This window comes from Pavona decussata, unplaced genomic scaffold (genome assembly GCF_977016875.1).
Source record: "Pavona decussata unplaced genomic scaffold, jaPavDecu1.1 SCAFFOLD_47, whole genome shotgun sequence".
NCBI lineage: Eukaryota > Metazoa > Cnidaria > Anthozoa > Scleractinia > Agariciidae > Pavona > Pavona decussata.
In genome coordinates, this window is record NW_028145469.1 from 1,007,963 (window position 1) to 1,030,685 (window position 22,723).

Consider the following 22,723-nt stretch of genomic DNA (forward strand, 5'->3'; position numbering starts at 1 on the left):
TAAGGTTGAAGGCCCAGACCAATCTACCAGAGTCAGACTTTGAGGTAATGGTATACCTGCTTCAACTGCAGCTGCCTAGTACCCTGTGATGAGTAAGCTTTGAATATAGAAGTATCAACTTGTGCCTCAGCTTATACTTCTTTCATCCACTTTGCAAGGGTAGACAATGAAACAGGTTTGTGAGAATGAATGTTAGACAAGATCAAATTGTTTTGATAAGTTTCCATCAGAAGATCAGAAGCATGAGGTCTCCAGGCCTCTGTGTGTCTTTCATTTTCTCTAAGGCACTCAACCAGGTACAATTTAGCATTTGAAGGCAAATTGACATGAAATGAAGTTATAGTAGGGATCCCAACACAAGATTTTTTTGTAAGTTCTGGGGGAGTAAAACAAACCCCTTCTGGGAATCGAATAGAAGGTCATGTACACCCAATTCAGACTCTCGCTCACCAGATGTAAGGGCCAGCAGAACCACTAATTCCTTAGCTAACTGTTTGAAAGACAATTCAGCATAATCACCGAGGCCCTCCAAATTAGCACCAATTAGCACTTGTTCTTGACTTGAATGTTACAAAGAAAAATTTTCTTGATTGCAAATACTTGATAAGTCATCATAAACAATTAATTGAAGGGCTGAGAGCATAACCGACATATGTTGAATTTTAGGCCGTGTTTCGATTTTGCTCTGATTTGTCCGAATTTTTGCATGTGAACTGCAATTCAATTGTAAAACATTGTCCAGTATTTTTTTTGCCGATTTGTGTTTCGTATTCGAGAAATAACGTATGCAAAAAACTGCGTTTTTGCTTGCGTACTCAAAGAAATAAAAAAAGCTTTGTTTCCAGGTGCTAATTATTCGTTCCATGAGAGTGGTTTGCAAATTACATCACGTCTTCTTGGCTCAAGGTTTAGCTCTTGTTCTGTCACTTGAGCTTTGAAAATAGCTGCAATTTTTCTACAAAGCTTTCAATTTTGCTCAAGAAAACATAGACAAGTAAAAATAAACAATAAAACCGAACAACATTTCAGGGTTGTCATGACGCCATTTTCAAGTTATTACTTGTCTATGTATAACCAAACCTTTACTTACAAGAAAACATAACAAACCATTTTATACTCACCTTGAAGTGGTATTCATTCAAAGGAACAAGACACACAATAGACAATGAAGTGTCACAATGAAGTGTCACAAAAACGATGAATCAAAGAATTTATAGTGAAAATTTCACGGTCCAACAATGATTCCTTTGTGGCACACGAACAAATTCATGTTCCCAGACGTGATCTACTCACGAGGGTTCTACTATCATCTCGGCCACATATGACAATTCCTTTTTTTTCCCTTAACCTTCTTTAAACCATTTTTCGCACATTGAATTTTATCTGACCCTTCGCTCTGCAAAACTTATTGTCTGGTATTTAAATGGAATCGATTGCTTTATAAATGCCAAATACTTTTTAGTGCTAATGCAAAATCTTATCAATCAAACGAATGTCAAGCACTCCTGTTATTAAGCACATACGTCTAAATAATGTAAACAATGAAAAGTTGACTGAACCATTTGCAAATGTTACCCAAAGCGAATTTCAAGAATACCGCTTTAACTTTTGTACTCCTGACAAATCTATCAGATGATGTCTCTCTCGATGAAACTCCTGTTATTTTCAACGTCTGCACAAGTATGAAATGAGTCATTCTTGCATAATACAGAAGCGAAGCTAAAAGAAAATAATTTTACCTTAATGACCCCTTGCTCCACAATACCTATTTGGCGGACAACGAAAGAAATCACTTGCTATTGGAACGCCAAGTACTTTCCAGAGACAATGAAACGATGGAACCAAAGCAAGCATTAGTGACGCAGTCAAAGATGTATGACACTTGAGAGGAAGATCCAACTGTATGCATAAACTTAGTCACTTTGCCATAACTGTAAGCACGAAGTACATGAAGAAAATAGTGCGAACTTCTCACATGCTCTTAACCTCATGTTCTTTATACCACTGCATGACCTTTGCCATTTCATGACACGCGCAATGTTTTCTTGAAGTGTTCCGCGAGGTCATGGACTATATCTTTCATAGAGCTTGGGGTACCTGTGGAATTGCATTTAAAGCTGAAGTTATGAAATATTTTTGTCGTTACCACCCCCCCCCCCCCCAAAAAAAAAAAAAATTAACTAAATAAAATCCAAATAAAAACGTCAGAGTATGACTGTATGGAAAACTACAAAAAATATTAATATTGGCATCTAGTGAACACATTTCTAGCCTGTATAGCAGGCATAATCGGGGTGGTGGAAGGGGAGCAGGGAGAGAAGAGAAGGCCTGATGTCGTTCCTCCTTTTACGTTCATAAAGCATTTTGTTGCAGGGCTTGAAATTAAAAAAAAAATTCAGCCGCCATTTTGCGACTGGCTACGAAAATCTAGTCGCAAATTCACAAATTTTAATCGCAAGACTAACTAACCATAATTAGTTAATAAATAGCTTTGACTCACAAATGATTAACAACACTTTGATATTATTACTTCAACAGCTTTCACGTTATCTAGCTCTAATAACGACTGTGTACCAGAACGAATCCCGCCTCGCGAGAATCACTGAAGCGCATTAGGTCTTTGATCACCCTTTTGCATTCTCTACCAAACTTGGGCAGGGGTGCCTTACACTGCAGTTCTTCGCATCGCCTTGCATTTGCAATGAAGATAGCAATTGTTTGTTTCTCTGATGGCTTGGGGATGTCTACACACATTTGGCCTTTCCTTTTGTGTTTTGTCTTTTGACCCTCGGCGGTGCAATTATCGTATGCGGCTAAAGGCCGAATCACCGTACCAGGTCGTTTCTCTTTTGCGACAGGCATGTTGGTGTTGTAAGATTTGTTCACAATATCCATTACTTCTTCTTTCATCCTTGGCTTGGCACCATTCTGGAGAATCAGCAAGAAACAGGCTCATCAGCGATTCCCGATGGAGATCTCCCTGGTTATTGCGTTGAAGGTATGCAGTTCTCATCTTTATCAAAAGTATCAGCTGCACAATTAATGGTGTGACGGCGAAGTGAACCGATCTAATGCTCAAAATACCAGTGATAATTGTCAGTCATCTTCGATCTCTTTTCTTTCTTTTTCTTGTTGTTGCCTCTGTTCGTTGCCCTGATTTCTGTTTTTTTTTTTTTTCATCTTTTTCTTGATGTTCTGTTCTTTTTTTTTCTTTTATTGAGTTCTTTGCACTTCACACTGTTGCAGTTAATGTAAGATAGAGGGTGAGGGGAATAAAACTGATAAAGTCTGTGCAAATTATCTTCATATCGGTCAGATTGTACAATTAGACATTTACAAAATTGTAATTAATATTAATAGACAGGAAAAAGCAACGGAAAATTAATTTCAAAGTAAAAAAACTCTCTGATATTTAAAAAAAGGACGCAGAATTACGGCTCACAATTTGATGTTTATAATATTGTCATTTATCTTAATCGTGTAAATAGTAAAGTGAATGGGCAAGGATAACATTAACACTGAATACAAAAACAAAACAGAAGAAATATGTATAGAAAAAACAACACTTAAAAATAATATTAGACAACGCCCAACTCAATTTCTTGAGTTGGGCCATCTTGCCACCATGAGGAAATTTCCAGTGTGCCAAAACAATAGCAGCTTCGAAAAGTTGCGAATGAATTGTATTGTCTGAATGGCTGCATGAAAGGGTCTTCCATGACCTCATCCCATAGTTCCACGGCTCTTCTAATGCTTCCTCTTTGATAATCTATAGTCTCTTCTAGGTACTGTGGCAGCCCCTGGCAACGATTTTGATTGCTGCTTGTTGATCGGATTCTACTAACTTAATCGTAGGGTTGAAGCCATTGCAAAAGTTTTCACTCTCTTGTAAAAAATAGCCTGATAGTGTGCACAGTGTCCAAAAAGGCACAATAAGGGCAGCCATCTTGAAGTTGGCAGAACTCATCACATGTGCCAAACTTCTCTTCGGCCAGTGAAGGGCAAGGATTACATTAACGCTGAATGCAAAAACAACAAATATGCATAGAAAAAACAACACTTAATGATATTACACAACACGCAACTTAATTTCTTGAGTTGGGCCATCTTGCCACCATGAGGGGAAATACTGATAAGTGGTTTCCGAAACAAGACTGCTTACATTTAATTTCAATAAGGAAATACTTACTTTTTAAATACTGAATGACCCTCTGTCGCAGCTTGGTGATCCTTTTGACACACTTACAAGGAAAGAGGAATGCCTACAACTGGATATCTGGTTTTCTTTCAAACTTAATACGAGAGTTGCCACCTTTTACACCAACCACAGCGAGATGCCCTTCTTGAAAAGGTTTTAAATGAACTAAAATGTCTTGCAGAGAAAAAATCTCACATTAGGAAGTTTTTTAATTATCACTTTCCTTTTAGTTTTCGCGTGGTTTTTGTTTTCAAATGCCAAGCGATTCAAGTTTGAGGAAATTTCTGCTATGTAATAGCAATGTTTTCTATCATACAGAAAGAACAGGTAGTAGAGGTACAGTACTAGCTGGTAGTATGATTGTGTTAAAATTGCATAAATGCTATATAGGATTTCATGGACACGGACATTAACAGAAGACGGCCCTATTCTATGGAGCTGGAGTTTAGTTTGTGTTTGACCACTTGTGATTTCCGGCCAAATCTAAGTCTTTTCTTCAGTTAAATTTTGCAGATCTCCAAAGATATTGTGTTGCTTGGCCAGTCAAAAACGTGAAAAAAAAATGTTTTTTTTTTTTCTTCGGTTACTCATTACTGAAGGTTATAGTCTGTCCACTGCACTACGTGTAAAATATTGAAAATAAAATTTTTTTTTTGGAAGTTAAGGGAAAAAAGATCTCCTTATGGAATTATGTTGTACCTTCAATAAGATGTTTTTACGTATGTGTTACAACCAAGAGCTTCCACTGACCAGCGACAAACGTCATCGTCAATTTAACCAAATCTCAGAACGTTTGGGGGAGACAAATAAGGATAAAGAATAAAGAAAAACAAGTTATTTCTCACTCAGTTAGACTGCAGCCTACAGCTTACACAGCTTTTTTGCACACGTTTCCTGAATATGAAACACAAATTGGCGAAAAAAAAAATACCGGACAATGTTTTTCAGACGAATTGTAGTTCACCTTCAAAAATTTGGAGAAATCCGAGCAAAATGGAAAAACGGCCTAAAATTCAACATAGGTCAGTTATGCTCTCAGCCCTTGAATTCGATTCTGTCATAGTGTACCACGTGAGGTTTCTCTGTACTTATTAAGTCAATAGCATTAATTATTGAAATTTATTGTAAAGGAGTCATAGTCTTTGTTAATATTTGCAGACAGCACACATGATGTGATTCCTTACCCCAAGAGGGTCTTCCATTGAATTTGGTCACAGGAGAAGACAACTTGTGACGTCTTTGCTCCCTGGCAATCAGTTCCACAACTGGAGCAAATTCTATGCAATACCCTCAAGTGGGAACAAATGCCAAAAGAAACATGCCCAGGGTCATAGGTGTGGAATTACAATTTCATATAACTAACTACTATAAAAAAGAACTAATCACAAACTATGGACAAATGTGCAAAGACAGTTCGATAAAATTGAAAACAGCGTTTATGACGTTCAGTTCTGACACGTTACAGGATGTAATGGTTTAATTTCCCATCAATTCTTTGCACACTCCAAACACCATTCTCTTCACGGCCTTAATTTCATTAGTGTTTAACAATAAAGGAATGTCATAGGATTTCTGAAAGATAAAAATTAACTTGATCTGAGCTTAAATTTTGTCATTAACTTCCATCAACGTAAAAACTAGGTTAGTCAGCAATAGTCCATCATAACTTAAAATTAGTCGAAATAATAGAGAAGTAGAATTATCTTTTAAAAAGTGCATTTCTTCGTGATAGTCCAAAAACAAACATCTTGATCCAGTGATCTCCATGGTAACTGCGCGAAAATTAAAGCACAATGAGGCTAGGCTACTTGTCAGAACATGAAGCGCAACACGCAACGGCATTGTAGTTTTGTACAAATGGATAAAAAAAATTGGCCCTGTTCTTCCGAGCTGAGTGATGTTGATCACCACCTGCCATATATGGTCAGAAATTCTTGCGCGAGTTTTAAAAAACAAAAGTACCCAATCTGGCACTCTTAAGCTCTCCACGTACTTAGCATATGTTTCGTCTCCAGCTAAATCCTTCATGGCCCTCTTGACCCCTTTCCTCAATGCCACATCCCTGATCACATCGTTTATGATGCCTGTTGCATCTTGGTCACCAAAACCACACAAAAACGAGAGAACGGTGGACAATCATTCCCTGTTTTCTTCACATAATGCTTTAACTCGGCTGATCAGCTGCTGTCCTCTTTTTGTTATCAACATCTCCTTTTCTGGGGTGTCAATATCTGAATTTTCACAAATCTCCCTCATGTTTTGTGAGGAAGTTTGCTTTACGTTTTCACCAATTTGATGTGGGGTCATTGGCAGTGGGTTTTCTGTAGATTCTCCTTTCACCAGTGGTGTTGGTGGAGCTGGCATAGTTAACTTTAGAGCTACGCAAGTCCGGTGTTGATCCTTACTTGATAGCGTTGTTGGTGGAAACGTGTTACCACATGTAATCGTTGCATGTTCAACATAAAATGTCTTTTAAATCACTAAAACGAAGATCCTTTTGGAATGAACTCTTCTGAGTTTGTTGCCGTAACAAAACAACAAGAAGACCAAACAGTGAAGCAACAACTTCAAAATCCGACTGCTTTGCTATCGAACATGGGTTCATTGGCTAGACAAAGGGTAGCTCTTTTCACCATTTTAAACTCGTCAGGGAAAATTTAAAGAGCAGAGTTTTTTTTTTCAGAAATATTGACATGGGCTACCGCCCAGACACTGGTAGTTAACACATATCAATTTCTCTCAAGAGAGAGCAGCTCATCGCTGATAACACGAGTAGTCCCATCCTGTTCCGAACTACTGACTTGTGGTTTAAAACCGATTAGGACAACAGGTAAAACAATGAAGTCTTCTATTTAGATCAAAGAATCATGTTACGACATAAAAGATTGGGGCCTTTTATTTAGAGCAAAGTTATCAAGTTACGACATTAACCACACGATGATAAGTTGATCTCAAAAGTTTGACAGGTTGCAGCATCATGTTACAACATTGACCAGGACTGCATTACGAGCAATGATAACTTGATCTCCTACACTTTGAGACATTTTCACACTTACACGACGAGTCTAAGGAAAAACTCAACGTGAAATGATACTTACAGTAACAGTACTATATCCATCCTCTCATGCCATATAACGAAAAGAATGCTTCGCTTAGGTCTTATTTTTTTTCTTAATGTGTGGAATGAAAAGGCCATATTCCTGTTCGTGTAGTTTTTTCCTTTTTTGTGAGGCAATGCGTCACAAGCCTCAATTTGATGCTGTCACTAAAACCTATCCTTAACAACGATCCTTTATTTATAAGGTATGGATTACATGAACAATGGATGATGTTTCTTATGAACTTTAACCAGTACCTTGGAGCTCACAGACAACTGCTCTTCCTTCAAAGTGTTTCAACGTTCAATGTGCAAAAGCCAGTGACTTGTTGCAAAACTCAAGCACCTCCTTGGCCTGGTTGTCCACCATTGCAACTGCCGGCCCATCATTATGTAAAAATATGTATCACCTTCCTCTAATACGTGGCTTCATCAAACCCCATAGAGGAAACTCTCCTGATAATAACTTGACGTGCACAGATGGCAGAAAACTATGGAGGATAAATAAGAAGTGTCATTTACCTGTAACAGTGAAAGGCCTTTAACTATAAAATAAAAGGAAACTGAAAGTCATGAACAAATGGACACTACATGTAATTTCCATGTCATATTGAGGTAGACTGTCTCGAACTGTTTATTCAAAAGCCAAAAATCCATTCAAGCCAAAGGATCACACGGAGTAGTTACAAGCACTGGAACACTCACAAATTGTTGGTGGGTGTAACACCAACTGCTATTATATCATTTATTCCTCCTCTATGGACTGTTTCCATTAGTGATAAAGACATTGTTGAACAAAGTGGACTGCTGAACTTGCTTGAGGTGGTGGATGCAGTTATGGCTGACAAGGGTTTCCTTATTCGGGATATCCTTGCTTTTAATAAAGTCCACTTTGTTTCTCCAGCTTACTGTAGAGATTCTCCAGCTCACTGTAGAGGACCATGACTGCCAGCTAAAGGAACAACCCATACTTGTCATTTTACATCATGGTGCACACATGTTGAAAGAAACATTCTAAAATTGAAACAATTGAGAAGCCTTTCTGGGGTTATTCCTCTTTTGTTGAAACCAATTTTAGACAAAGTTGTTTTTATTTGTGCTGGCTTAACTAATTTATGTAAGAGGAGCATAAAGTAGAGGTGAATACAGCAGTGTTTTTTTAATATTTGCTTTTATTGATTTTGTTGTCCTTGATCCTGATTTTTGTATGCCTATTAAAGGCTGTTAAAAGCTTCCAGAAGAATGGAAGGAATTATTTGTTTATAATAAAACTTATAACCTGTGGTCAAAGCAATCTCCTAGGAAAAAAGCATTAAAATTAATGGTTACTACTTGTATACCCTTGTATAAGTGACAAAGTCACAGGTTTTAAAACCTGAAACTGCCATGTAAGTCTGAACTTGAAATAGTGCAAGTGGTTCTCATCAAGGTAGAAGTTCCCATCTTCGTCTTTTACCCCACCAACATTAGTTGACAGGAAAGCAGTTTTGGGGGTCCAAGACTTTACCATTAAAAGGGCATTTGATTTTTACTACAACATGATTACAACAAGAACATTTTCTAATGCCATCTAAGCTAGCACTAAGCCAAGAGTATTTTGCACTTATAAGAAGGCCAGGCTCTTCAAGTTTAAAGGCACTATGTTGTTCTTCAGAAACTTTAGAGTAATAAAATTTTGCACTGCCTTCTTCTTTGATGCCATGCTCTATGTCACTAGGATATCTTTGATTTTCATCATATTTTTTTCTTGTTATGAATTTTTTTACAGTAAAGGATACATCAGTGAGAAGATTTTTTCTATAGTTGTTTGTCTTGTATAAAGTGCTTTAATTGTTATACTTGTCACTAATAGATGCCTCATCTCATGCCATGTTTTGCTTGTGTGCTGCTCGAGAGTGGTGTTGTTGATCATTTCTCTGTCAATATTTGAAAATGGCAACACTTTTACAAAAGAATAAGGATCATTTTTTTTTAGTTTTTTTTTGCAAATTCCATTTTTCATTTAAAGTTATTTCATCTCTATGATTCATTGGCCTGGGATCAAAAGAGTCAATCCAAGAGTCATCACGTGCAGTTACTTTTCTTTTCTTTTTCTTTGCAGTACTTACACTATGTGACATTTTCATCTTCAAAAGAGGGACTGGCTTGTGCTTGGGGTTCCAGTATGCAGATACAGAGGTGACAGACTTTCTTTTATTGAAAAGAAAATCAAGTTCAAATAATGTTGCACCTAAGTGTCTGCATCCTTGACCAGCTCCATCCTTACATCTGCAGAATGCCAAGTACACAGATCTATTGGAATCAAGCACAAACCAGTTCCTATAATGCTTTTCACCCTCGTGTTTTTTCTTTTTCAGTTGGTGTAACCCATGCTACAAACACAAAAAAAAATTACTGCCATCAAGATCTTGCACAGTCTACTCTAAGGCTTTTAACATGGCCATGTAAACAAAGATTGTACTCCTCAAATGAACGCCAGGAGGACAGCATAGCTTTCTCACAATCAGTTTTACTCATTATCAAGTGATTGAAAATGTCCATCAGCCCAAATTTTAGGTCCTGCTGGTAAAGTAAGGCGTCTAAGCAAACATTCATCAAGATAACAATTTTCAAAGTCAGGATCAGTGGGTAGGTCCATACCAGCTATTGGTTTTGCTAGCTCAATAAGTTGGGGCTTGCGGTAATTTGAAACTTGGACACCCTTAGCTGAAATGAATTCTTTGATGGCTTTTATATCCATGTTTTCAAAGTCAGGAGTGGTATGGGTCTGTTTTGAAGAAGTGGAAGTTGGACCTGCTGGAGTTGTAGAAGTTTTAGTAGTTGGAGATAGGTCTTTTGTGTTTGGAGAAGGTACTTGTGATGGTTCCATTGCAGGGGTAGTTGTAGCAGCTTGAGGTGTTTGCTTTCCATTTTTCATAGATGCTGGTGGTGGTTGGTTAAATGAGGTGTTCAAGGATTAAGATGGCTATGTCATACAAGTGGCTTTAGAAGTTGCAGATGTTTACTTTGTTTTGGTCATAGTTCTTCTTTGTCTCAAATCTTTATTCTGCCAGCGGCAGCTTAGCACAGCTCTAACTCTAATTGTAGACATGTTTGGGTTTGCTGACCAAGGGAGCTCTAGCTTCACACTCAACTGCTTAACTCAATGTGCGAAAACATACCTATATGCTCGACAATAACAAGGGGTTGACCACCAACGTAAACTCCATAAAAAATACAAAGTTAGACTTCGATATATTTTCCACAGTACGAATGCATTGACAGTGCTAACATCAATCAGGTGAAAAAATAGTACTTTCCAATACTTTTTCACTTTTCGTGGCACACTGTATGATCCAATCAGCCGGTCTGATTGGTCGACCCCTTTCATGTTAAGGCTATTCAAGACTTTGATAGAGAACCTTCCTGTGCGAGGATCCTTTCATCGCCATCTACATCAGACACTGTCACTTCCTTTATGGATGGTGCTCAGCGTACTAACAACTTTGTTGTCTTTCCAGTGGATACCCAGAACATCACTATCAAACCGTTGCCACCTTTGTTTTCCACGGTTCACCTTTTTGCCCCAAACACCACTTAAATTTCATTTCTTTGGGAAAATGCTTCCTGTTTGCTGGTGTTATACCACAGCCTAGAAGTCCTAGTTGTTTCAAGTCCACCAAAAGAGGAGCAAAGGTGTAGAGATTATCAGTGTATACATGATAACCTTGTTGACGCAAGCACTCCGTTAGGTCCATGACCACATCATAGCCAAGCCCTTTTCCTGATGTTCTTGTTCTGGTTTTTCCAAGATACACATTGAAATTGTATGTTTAACCTGTATCTGAATCAGCCAAAACCCACAGTTTCAGACCCCATTTTGTGGGCTTGTCTTTATTGTATTGTCGCATACCAGATCTGTGCTTCGATTGTACCATTCTCTCATCCACGGCAACTTCCGTGTTGCATTGGGAATATTACTGGCAGGCCTGCTTGACATTGTCAATCAATCAAGTATCTTACTTGTCGGAGTTTGTCATTGTTATCCATAGCCGTATGATCATTCCGTCTGAAAAATGCCATGATTGCGCTAAATCTGTCCCTGGAGGAAATTATATGACGAGCCCAGTTGCCATTGTACAATGATGCAGAGGACCAGTAATATTCTTGCCGAAGTAACTGCTTGAAGCCCATATAAATCAAGCAGGTGATAAAACCATACATTTCAGTGACAGATATCAAGTCCCAGCCTTTGGCTTTGTTTTGATAGGTTGGATAGTAAGCCATGTGTTCCTGAGCATAGGCATTTGTGTAATCACAGAGTTTTTGAACTAATGGTGTTAGAAAAAATAATTTGAAAAAGTCTACCTCCTTGCTGAACCGTACTATGGCATCCTGTCTTGTTCGATCAGCTAATTGAGCCCCATGGGGTCTTCTAGGGTTGAAAGCAACAGCAGGCCTATACGGATCTGCAGTGTCATACCCTCCATTCCACTCCTGTCTTGCCCTTCTCGCTGGTGGCTCATTGTCATCTTCATCACAGGATGCATCTTCTTAGTCAGATCCAACATCTTGCATCTCTTCATCGAGGCCCAACTCTTCATCTTCAGACAATCTTTCTTCTCCAGAGGTCTGGCTATCACTCATATTTGAAACTGTGGTCAGAGAGGTGGGAAACATAAAAATTGAAAGACACAAGCACCAATCAGTTAAGGGAAAATCAAAATTTTGAAACCAGTTACCACCAGTTATAAAGTGCAGATGCCAAAAATTTTACATTTGTCGGGGAAAAAACTTAATTACTGAAGTAAATGATTGCTAAACACAGTAAAATAGCGCTAAGATCGACAACACCCACCTACAAGATGAACGCAAAATAGAAGAAATACAACTTACCTTTCACTCATTACACCTTGAAAACGCTTCGAAAGGACGTGTAAAAGGCATGCGGAATCCTCTTGAATTCGCTAAGGAAAAAATTCGACTGTTTTGCCAATATTTGACCGATTTTTATCATTCAAAAAGCTCAGAGACCCGTTTTCTTCAGATTTCCATTTTATTGAGCATGCATAGCAAAACAAATGCTGCTCACCACTCAGACTGGGGTGGAACATATTTGCCCCAGCCTCCTTGATTTCGTGAGAAAAGAGTTAATTGAGATTATTGAAAAAAAAAAAAAGGTTATTATAAAAATGATTCCTTTTTCACTTCCTAACATACGCCCCTTGTTAAATTTGGCATCATCCTCGGTGCTGTATGACTCAAAAACTAAAGTAGGCCGTCGAGATTGATAGGACACGTTAAAATCCATGAAGTTATTTATGTCTTTAAGAAAACTGTTGTGGCCACTAAAATCACTGTTTCTAATGATAATAATACTATCAGCGAATGTTCAACAAGACATCCATTCTGCCTCTTTTGGAGCTGAAGATTTGAAGTTGACCATATAATCATACGCACGTTCTGGGAACTGAGCCCCACACGGACATTGGAACATTCTCTTGAGCTCCTCGGCTCTACGTTAAAAACAGGACAGACACACCAAATGGTTGCAAGGAAAGACTGTACAATTGTACAACATTACCCACTTCTCCTCATAACGAAACACACATACTCACTTCGCAATAGCGTGAATGTGATCCATATTTCCTGAAACGCACAATGAACTTGAGTCCAACTCACTAAAACGATGGTCTACCGAATATCGAAAAGCAGACACACAAACCCTTAATTGAGACTACTAAAAAAAGCGTTTTAATAAAAATGATTCCTTTTTGACTTCCTAACATACTTGCTTTTTTGAATTTGGCATCGTCCTCGATGCTGTATGACTCAAAAACTAAAATAGGCCAACGAAATTGATATGACACGTTGAAATCCAAAAAGTTATTTACTTCTTTAACCAAAATGATGTGGCCACTAAAGTCACTGTTTCTAATGATAACGATAATGATAGTATTGGTAAATGTTCAACGACAATATCTGCAAGACGGCTAGAAAACCTACATCTTTGAAAGCATTTGGCACCAATTGGCTGGACTCTACGTGCTTAGGTTTCTCAATAAAGGACTGCACATTCTTACTGCAAGTCAGCTTATATTATTGCTGTACTTGTAGGTTGGCCAAAGTCCAAGGGATATTAGTGAAATTTCCAATCACTGAAGCAAGACATTTTAGTCTTTCATGCTTGGCCTCAAATCTCATACACCATATATGCACCATTAGTCCAATTCTGAAAGAAAGCGTTTTAAAAAATAACCCAACTGCACCAAATTGTCACTGAGTTTTCAGAACCATACCTGAAGACTTCAGACCAAGTGCACTGCCCGAAAAGAGAGGTTTCTGTATTGTATAAGAGTTTATATTATCTATATAAGAGTGGCTTAAGGGTGAGGTTTTACATGTACCTAAAATAGTGTATTAAGGGAAACATATATGGTACCTTAACATTGTTCTAGGGTAATGAATCATGTAGTGCATTTAAGGGATAATAGATGCTCCAGGATATAGCTGGAAAAATCTAATGTGGTGGTCTTCAATGAGATCTTTGAGGAATGCCGTTTTAGTGGCTGTTATGGCTGGTGAAAACACATCCACAATTTCCAGTAGCGCGATGTAAAGTTGCCACATTTCTTCTTCACATGGTACATGAGCAACCAACAAGGGGAGAAATCTTTTAAGGCACCACATTTGAGAAGCTTGTAAAAAGCAGATACATGTACAAAAAATAACTTGAGTTAAGTGCTTAATATAATACATATATAATAAAAAGCATAAACTGTTTATGCCCTGCTAGTACAACTAAGGTTTCTACATGTACATTGTGCATTATATATTATAAACAAAGGATTATGAACAAGTATGCGTCATATAGCATATCATCACAGATAATAAAGCAGCAACCACAGGCACTTTCATTAGAAAGAACCCCCCTCCAAAAAAAAACCAATAACAACAACAACAACAACAACAACAATAATTACCTTTCAAACTCACCTCAAATTGGTCTGTGGTGTGGACAAGCAAAAAAGGAATACAACAAACCATCAGGGCAGGTCAATTTAATTTCTACCTTTTAAAAACAATTTGATACAATCTAATGCATTTGGGAATAAAATATCCAAAACTTCGTAACATAGAGCACCCCTATGTGTTGATAGGTAAGAATCAAGTTTCTCAAGTATGTATTCTCGTGATAGCTTGAGCTTGGGTAGCCCAACACTATTCAGGCAGAGTGAGCACTTTGTTAGTCAACCCATATGAATATAAAGAATCTGGTACTAGTGCTTTGGAATAGAAAAGAAAAGTTGAAATAGTCTAATTAAAGACGATCTTCTTTAAAATAGTGAAAGTGATTTCAAACCACTTCAACTTTGATATTTCTTTTCTTTATATATATATTACCATAATAACAAGACACAAGGCTCAATCAAACTCGTTTTCAAGAAATCAGTTGGACTGAATTATGAACAACAAGAACATACATATAGTACGTTACCTTTCTGTTTAAGTGAGCTTGTTGGAGAGTCCAATGTTTGGCCTGCAATAGTTGATGGCCTATTTGAAGAATCAGCATTTTACAAAGTCAAAGTGCTGGATCCACTGATTAAGCTGCTCTAACGAGAAGTAACTTGGCTAGTTAATTGCATACTCGAGATACTCCATTGTGCACAGCCTTTGCCTCTGCTTTGCCAAAAGTACACTTGTATGACAAAACAGTGGCCAATGATTCTCTGTGCCTCTCACAAACTTCATTGATGTTGTTGATGACGTGTTTTCCCGGTGTCTCAACCTTCAAAGTCTTCTCGGGTGTATCCAGGTCACTCTTGTCACATATTTCTTTCACGTTTGGTGTACTCCTCATGGGAAGACAGTGTTTAATGTTGCTGGAAGTCAGTGTCTTCATCATGTCACTTAAAGTGGTGCTGCTCGTATCGCCAGTTGACATTTCATTGCATGCAGCATCTGGTGTTGGCAGCATATCTAACTGACAAGCTACCTGGGGAAGACAACATGCTTTTAGAACAAGCCTGCTTGTTTCTCCTTCAATTACAACTTCTCCTTCCATACAACTTGAATCTGGGCCATTCAAGAAATTCTTCAATGGAACAAGTGTTCCGTCCTTTTGAAGTGAACTCTTGTCATGATATTGGCTTAATAACACGGCTGAACGACGCGAGGTTCAAGCCGAACAAAGAAGCCACCACCTTAAATTCAGAGCGAGCTTTGCCATGGTATTTGGAGCCGAAAGCAAGGCACAAGAACCTAATCTTTACTTGCTTAAATTCTTCTTGAAAACTTGCTACAACCACACGTTTCTTATAATACTGCAAAGGACTTTGGTACAAACATGGTGGTTTAGTACATACCAGTTTTTGTCCAAAGATAGATCAGGATTGATGACGCGAGTGAAGGGACCAAATCCCTTTAGCGCCGCCGTCTTCCACCATTTCACCTGTCATTTTGCGAGGTTTAGGCAGGTCACGAGGTGAAATATAAAACCAGTTTCCCTGTCATGGGAAACCATGCTTAGTTAAAATAGGATTTTCCAGATTTCGAAGATAAGTTCGATGGCCGATGACTTAAACTGAGTACAACATATTATAACACTTGTAGCAACTGCAAGACAAAAATCTCAGTGGGAGGAGATACTTACATTAGAAGTCATTTGTGTCCTCTTTTGGTTCCTACGTTATGAGTAATCCACAAGTTAAAAGGGGTAAGTTTTAAATCTGAGAAAAAGGTCTTCCTTGCAACTGGCTTTGTTCACACAAGAATGAAAATGATATTGTGGAATTATAGTCATTGTTGCTTGGTTTTTGTTTTAACCAGAGCTAGCATGGTGTACTATTCAAGAAAACATTGACAGGTCAGGAGGTCGGTAAGATTTAAAGGCAGACAGGTGCTGTTCTGAATTTTAAATTGTTTTTTCAGCTTTCTTTGTTGCCTTTGGATGAAGTTATGAACTTCGGCATATTGACTCTGGTATTTGTGTACAAAAATTTGTTTCAACTTGGCATATTTTGCTTTACTTTGTTGCTTCAATGATTGTAAGACTTAGTAACTGAACTGATCTAAAATACATGGAAATCAATTAGACCTAAGAAAATCTTTGTTATTGCAGGGTGAAGTCAATCAATATGGAGTTGATTGAACAAGTATAACTGTGTAAATTTTATCCCAACGGGGAATTAAAAATGTACATTCTGCTAAAATTGCATGAGTCATGTTAAGTTCCACTCTGATGAAATGTGCAATTTTAATACACTCTTTGGATTTCTTCAAACAGGTGTCTTTTCGTTAATGCCAATTTGGTATCTTTTTATTAACTTGATTACTTGACATATATTCAAGTGTCAATGAACTGTCCATTATGGTACTTGTTAGACACTGATAGATTATTGAAATGTTCATCTTTGGGGTGAATTAAAACATGGTAAAAATATTTAACTGATCTGGGCAGTTTTATTAAATTGTTGTTCTCATTTACATTACAATTAAACATTTTGAAGTTTACGTTTATCTTCACCATTAAAAATCAGTTTAAACATCCTAATAGGTGCAAAGATGTATATTTCCCTATCAACATTCTTGTGACACCACTAAACTTTTCACAACTGATGAAATAAGACAGTATTACTATTGAATTTACTTCAATAATATTGAACTATGGCTAGCAGCTGATGGTTTACACTATTGTCATGTGAACTGTGCTTCAAATTTCTGTTATAGTTAACTTGCATGTACAGTATTTCATTCACCTTAAAAAACATATATTTCAGTGCTTTAAAGTTGTGAATGCTGCTGCTCTTCAAATAAACTCAAATTCATGACTCCCTATGGCTGTAACTAACACCCCTGTGATAATTTCATAAACTTAGGATATAAAACAAGGTTTGCAGACAACTTATAAATTTATGACATACACCAAGGTCTGCAGAAATTTTCATAAATTTATGAAATGCAACTAGGTCTGCAAAGAGCTCATAAATGTATGAAATACAACTAGGTCTACAAAGAACTCATAAATGTATAAAATGCATCTTGGTCTGCAAACAACTTATAAATTTATGAAATACATCTTGGTCTGCAAACAACTTATAAATTTATGAAATACATCTTGGTCTGCAAACAACTTATAAATTTATGAAATACATCTTGGTCTGCAAACAACTCATAAATTTATAAAATACATCTAGGTCTGTTAACAACTCATAAGCTTAAGCTTTTGAAATTTATGAAAAACAACGAGGTCTGCAAACAGCTCAAAAAAACTCAACTATAACTCTTAAAACTAGTTAAAGGTACAGATGTGTACAATGACTTTACCGGAAACAGCTTGGTCTTCACGGGCTTGCTTTTATGTACAGGAGAGACTGTAACTTAAAATGTCTCACCACTAGGTGACCTGGTGACGTTATTTTGATGACTGGGGAGAGAAATTTTAATGCTGTATCCCACAACCATGCGCTGCCGTTAATGTTGTTTTCGAATTTTAACATGGCGGCGTATCAATACGAAAAAATACCATTTAAATGCCAAAGTGCAAAACAAAACGACTTGACTGGGGTTTAATTGACAAAACAACATAAATTTAGAGCCCAGGGTTAAGGCAACACAGTTGGCGTCCCTAGTGAAAGTGCGCCAAAACTGTGATGCCCAGATCTTCATTGAGTTCAATTTGCAAAATATTCTAACAAAAAGCACTCTTGCTTAAGCTAAGAACATTCTATAGATACAAAATCAAGCAAGTATCAGTTTTAATACTGACACAAAAGTAAATAAACACAGTTCAATGTAATAATGGAATCCAAATTATTCAAATAATACTTGCAGATTCCTGCCTACGCGTCAATCCGTCGTCAAACACTTATTGTAACAGATGTCGTTCTCCAAAGACTTGAAACGTCCAGGTCTTTGCAGTTTCCTTCAGTAATTGCATTACTTAAACATAACATATTCTTCATGTATTCTACATGTCCTGTGTATCGTGTGAGGTGAGCAGACGTTCAAATGGAGCCAACGTCACGTTGAACTACACTGCCATGTTAAAATTCGAAAACAACATTAAAGACCGCGTGCGTTTGTGGGATACTGATTAAAATTTCTCTCCCCAGTCCATCGAGTTACATCGTCAGATCACGTGCTTTCAACAAATGGGTACTATGACTGGGATCCAAATTAACAGTTGATTAATTTGATTTGGAATTAAGAGTTGGAAATAAAAGTTCGTTAATTTCATTAGTACTGTAAATAATAAATTATAAATTTCAGGATGAGCTTGCCGTCTGCATCCGCCCATCTATTAAAGCCAGCCATGCTCCTGCCCCACATTTCCCTTTCTGTCAGTGTAGCATGGCCTAGGTGGAGCACACTGTTGCTTTTCTACGCCAGGCATCATCACAATCCTGATATGAATAATTAATTGATCATATGTTCATATATTTGCTTTCAACAATCCAGGTGATATATTTAAAAAGATGCACTATCAATGTCATTAAGTAATGTCTATAAATTTTGATGGTGTAATCTTACATTATTATCTTCGCAATTGCTTTGTTTGCAAAGTAAACATATCACCTATAATGAAACGTAATTAGTGTAGAAAAAAAGACTATTACTTTTTTCAATTTGTACAAGGTCTCTCCAATGCAATTTTCATACCTTATATCCACAGTAACAGTGTTTGCACTTGACACCGGTTGAAGGAATGAATACTTCTCTGCACCACTCCACCTGTCTCCATTGAACGAAAACAGGTGGCTGGTTATGGGCTTATCTAGTGTTTGCTGTGTTCCCAAAAGGTCCGGGAAATTGTTCATCTTCACAGGAATGATGCCACATTCCTCTGTTTAAGCGTTGTCCCAGTAGTGGTGTCCTGTGAAAATGGTTTTTGAAGTAGTTAGTGAATAATGAATTTACAAAGGCTGCACCTAATGAGTACAATTGAAACAGCTGGATGGAAGGCACAAACCAAGTAAAGGAAATCTCTCCATACTATTGGAAGAAATTTTAGAAACTGAATGTCAACGAGATCTGTCTAATGTAATCGGAGTTTAATCGTCTGAAGGTGAAGGATCTGTAATTCAGCCAACTGCAGCGGTTCATACCCTGTTAAATTTTCAAAGAGTAGGACTTTTTCAGTACCAGCGCATTCAACTTGTCTTTGTTATCCCGATCGTTGATGTAAAAGTTCAAAATTTGCAGAAAATAGTGAAAGACAAGAAAAAAATCTTTACTTTTTCACGAATCTGTCAGCGAAGTCGTTGAATTTCCTCAGACTGTAGGCTGAAGTGAGATACTGCAGCTTTCCGCAGGTGTGCCGTCATGTCTTTCCTCGTTACAATTCCCCTGTACCCTGGGACCTCGTATTTTTTGGTTTTTTGTAGACAGCTCTGAAGATGCAGGTTGATGTTGCTCCTAAAAAATAGATTTAAGTATAATTTCACCAATTCTAGATGAATATGGCCCACAGTCTGAGATCGTATAAATACTTCTACCTAAATTATGGGTTAATGAGCTGGAGTACTGTATGCCAAACCAATAAATAGAATAAAAATTTTCAGGTTTTGACTGGAGTATAGCAACCACGCAATAACAGTCTGTTGACGAATCATTTAGTCCAAAGTCGATCATAATGCTGGGTTATAACAGAACTGCACTGGGATAATGGCAAGAAAATTCTCCATGATGTGGGTATGATCATCTCCTCGTCATTGTCGCCACATTCTCTCATCGAGATACGACCAGAGATCTTCCCTTCTGATTCTTTCCTGCGTTTCTGCCCTAATTTCAGCTGGCTCCAGGATGACTCCACCTCTTGAGTATGGACACCGTTGCGTGGGTCGACGAAATTGTGTGCATGTACGACAACTCTATGTCGGCGGACATTTGGCAAACATGCAAGTCCCCTGTACCCTCCCCAGTCGTCCGTTTGAACTTCACTCCTAGGCTAAAGACATTTTTCTCTCCACTACTCTAAAATAACTGCATGCAGGACTGTATTCGGTGGTGACAATTCCAAAGACCCATGATTCACGACCAGTTCTCCTTCCGCTGTTTTTCTGCAAAAGCAGCAATGATGGATAATGGATGGCCTAGTTAATGATATGAAATCAAACGTTAGACAAGGTCTTAGGACAAATCAGAGCTTTAATCTACCAGGACAACGCAGAAGTGTACATTGCCGCAGAGTCTGGTGTACCCCAGACACCGGTAGTGTATTTGATAAGAAAATCATTTACAAAAAGAACTTTCGCACCGGCCTTCTCTTCGAGCTAAAATGGCCGCTCAATCAACGGATTGTTCGAAAAATCGGACAATCAGCACAAAAGCTGGTCGAAACTCAAATTATGCTGAAACCTGAAATATGTTTGGTTAGATTTCAAATTTAGGGCTCTACGCTGTTTCGGTTCTAATTATGAAGTGTAAGCAGATAAGAAAAGATCTGAAGGGTGTGTTTAACTCGATAACAAAGAAAGCCATCTAGAAATAGTTGTTCAAACGTTTATATAAACTGTCAAGTTTTATCACCGAATTCCGTCTGCCATATCAGAACTGCAAGTGTCAAAGTCGAGGTGGTCACTTAACAGAGGTGACTGAGAACATCAGGGGGATTAGAGGTCTCTCATTGAATCTGTATAATTGCGCACTTTTTCAGTATTATAATGCAGACAATGTTTTGCCTATTTTACCTTAGCCTTGTGATTAAACTTGGTTTCATCACACTTTAACACAGCTCCTGGTCAGCGGAATGGCAAGAGAGGTCGATAGTGAAGATCCAAAGAACACAGGTCCTGCAATCCTCTGCAAATCTGAGAAACAGCATTCCGGCTCAAATTCAGTGTCTTTGTTATTCTTCTTTGGGGTTTGTCTTGTGTGAACGAGAAAATTACGCGAAGCATCATTGCTAGTGGTATTCTGGGAAATTCTGCAAATAAGCTATTTGTGCACAGGCTTCGCCTTTTTTGACATCCAGTGCATCTCTCAAACAAAAAGAAAGAAAGAAAACAACAAATTAGGACTGAAAAAGGCATCTATGAACTGATTTGTTTTCTGTAGGTCGTTCTTGTGCGTAGAAAACATTCGCACGTATTTGCTTTTGTTACGTTACCACAAGCATTTTTTATAAAAATACAACGGCAAAAAATCGGTCACCTTTGGTTGCTAAGTTCCTGTAAATTTTGGCAGGAAATGCCAGGACTGATTGATAGGAGTACGGGTCACTAGTCGAGTACGACTTTTAATTCAAGCTCGATTCATACTGATTGTGTACGGGGTCACTTCAATTCCAGCTCGAATTCATTCATCCCCACAAATCAACCCCAATTTGTCACTTAGATCCGAACTCGAAAAAAAATAAAAACCGTTAGCTACCCCATTTGGCTCGAATAAACTAGCTAGAATTAAGAGCTGTACTCGAGTAGTGACCCGTACTCGATAAGTTGTATGATAAATTCAAGCTCGAATTGAAGTCGTACTTAGAGTAGTGACCTGTGCTCCCTTACTGTTATTCGAGTACGGTTGCCCAGAAGACTATATTGATCCCTTGCTTCTCCTTAGGACATCGCTTCACTGCGGTGTATTCTCTGATGGTCGAGTTCTTGTTCTTATTTCATCCACTATCAACTTTGTGTCATCACAATGCAGATAAACAAGTTCTCTCTTGTGATATTTTGATCTGTCTGTAGCACAAGTGAAACTATGTCAATGTCTTCCGGTTTGAACTTCATTACCATAAACAGACACTTAAACGGTATGTAATTACTGAGACAAAAAGTATTTGTGTCGTTTTTGAATCAATTAGACAATGAGCAGCTGTGCAAAAAATGATGGAATATTGCATCAAGATTTCGGTTAACCCTACAAATGTCAGTTCCTATAACAAGTTATGATATTTTTAATCATACTGTTTCGCTTAAGTTACACAACAGAATCGATTTTGTTCACACCAACATTCTCAAGTCATTATCTCCTGCCATCAGGATGTCCACGTCAGCTCTGTATTGACTAAATTCCTGTTCATGGCAACAAGGTAGAAAGAAATGGAAGCATTTTATACAGACGGAAATTTATTCTTTTAAAATGATGTTTGGCCCTTGCACGCAATTATTTCTGAATGTACCCAAACAATTCAGATAAAGTATGATCACTGAGAGAACTGAATTTAGTGACCTCACGAGTGATAAAACTGTGTGAGTACTTAAACATGGAATTACCTACAACCATCATAAACCACCTACAAGTAAACCAAATAAAACCACAGACATCCACATTCAGTAAACAAAAAAATTCGCTCTTAACACTGTTTTTATCATGTTGAGGCATTTTAATTTTAGCATGCACCTTTCCATGTCAATGCACACCAGTACCGGAATTTTTGTTTCGTGGATGCCTATCCCATGTCCCCTAGCCCTTGTGATATGGGTGTATCATGTTACATTGACTTT

General features: G+C 37.8%; 3 pseudogenes; all 3 read right to left on the minus strand.

Moving 5' to 3' along the window:
• Nucleotides 1–6,086: 6,086 nt before the first annotated feature.
• Nucleotides 6,087–11,186, minus strand: LOC146482153 (uncharacterized; annotated as a pseudogene).
• A 7,200-nt stretch (nt 11,187–18,386) lies between these two features.
• Nucleotides 18,387–19,963, minus strand: LOC146482154 (uncharacterized; annotated as a pseudogene).
• Nucleotides 19,642–21,556, minus strand: LOC146482155 (uncharacterized; annotated as a pseudogene).
• Nucleotides 21,557–22,723: the final 1,167 nt, after the last annotated feature.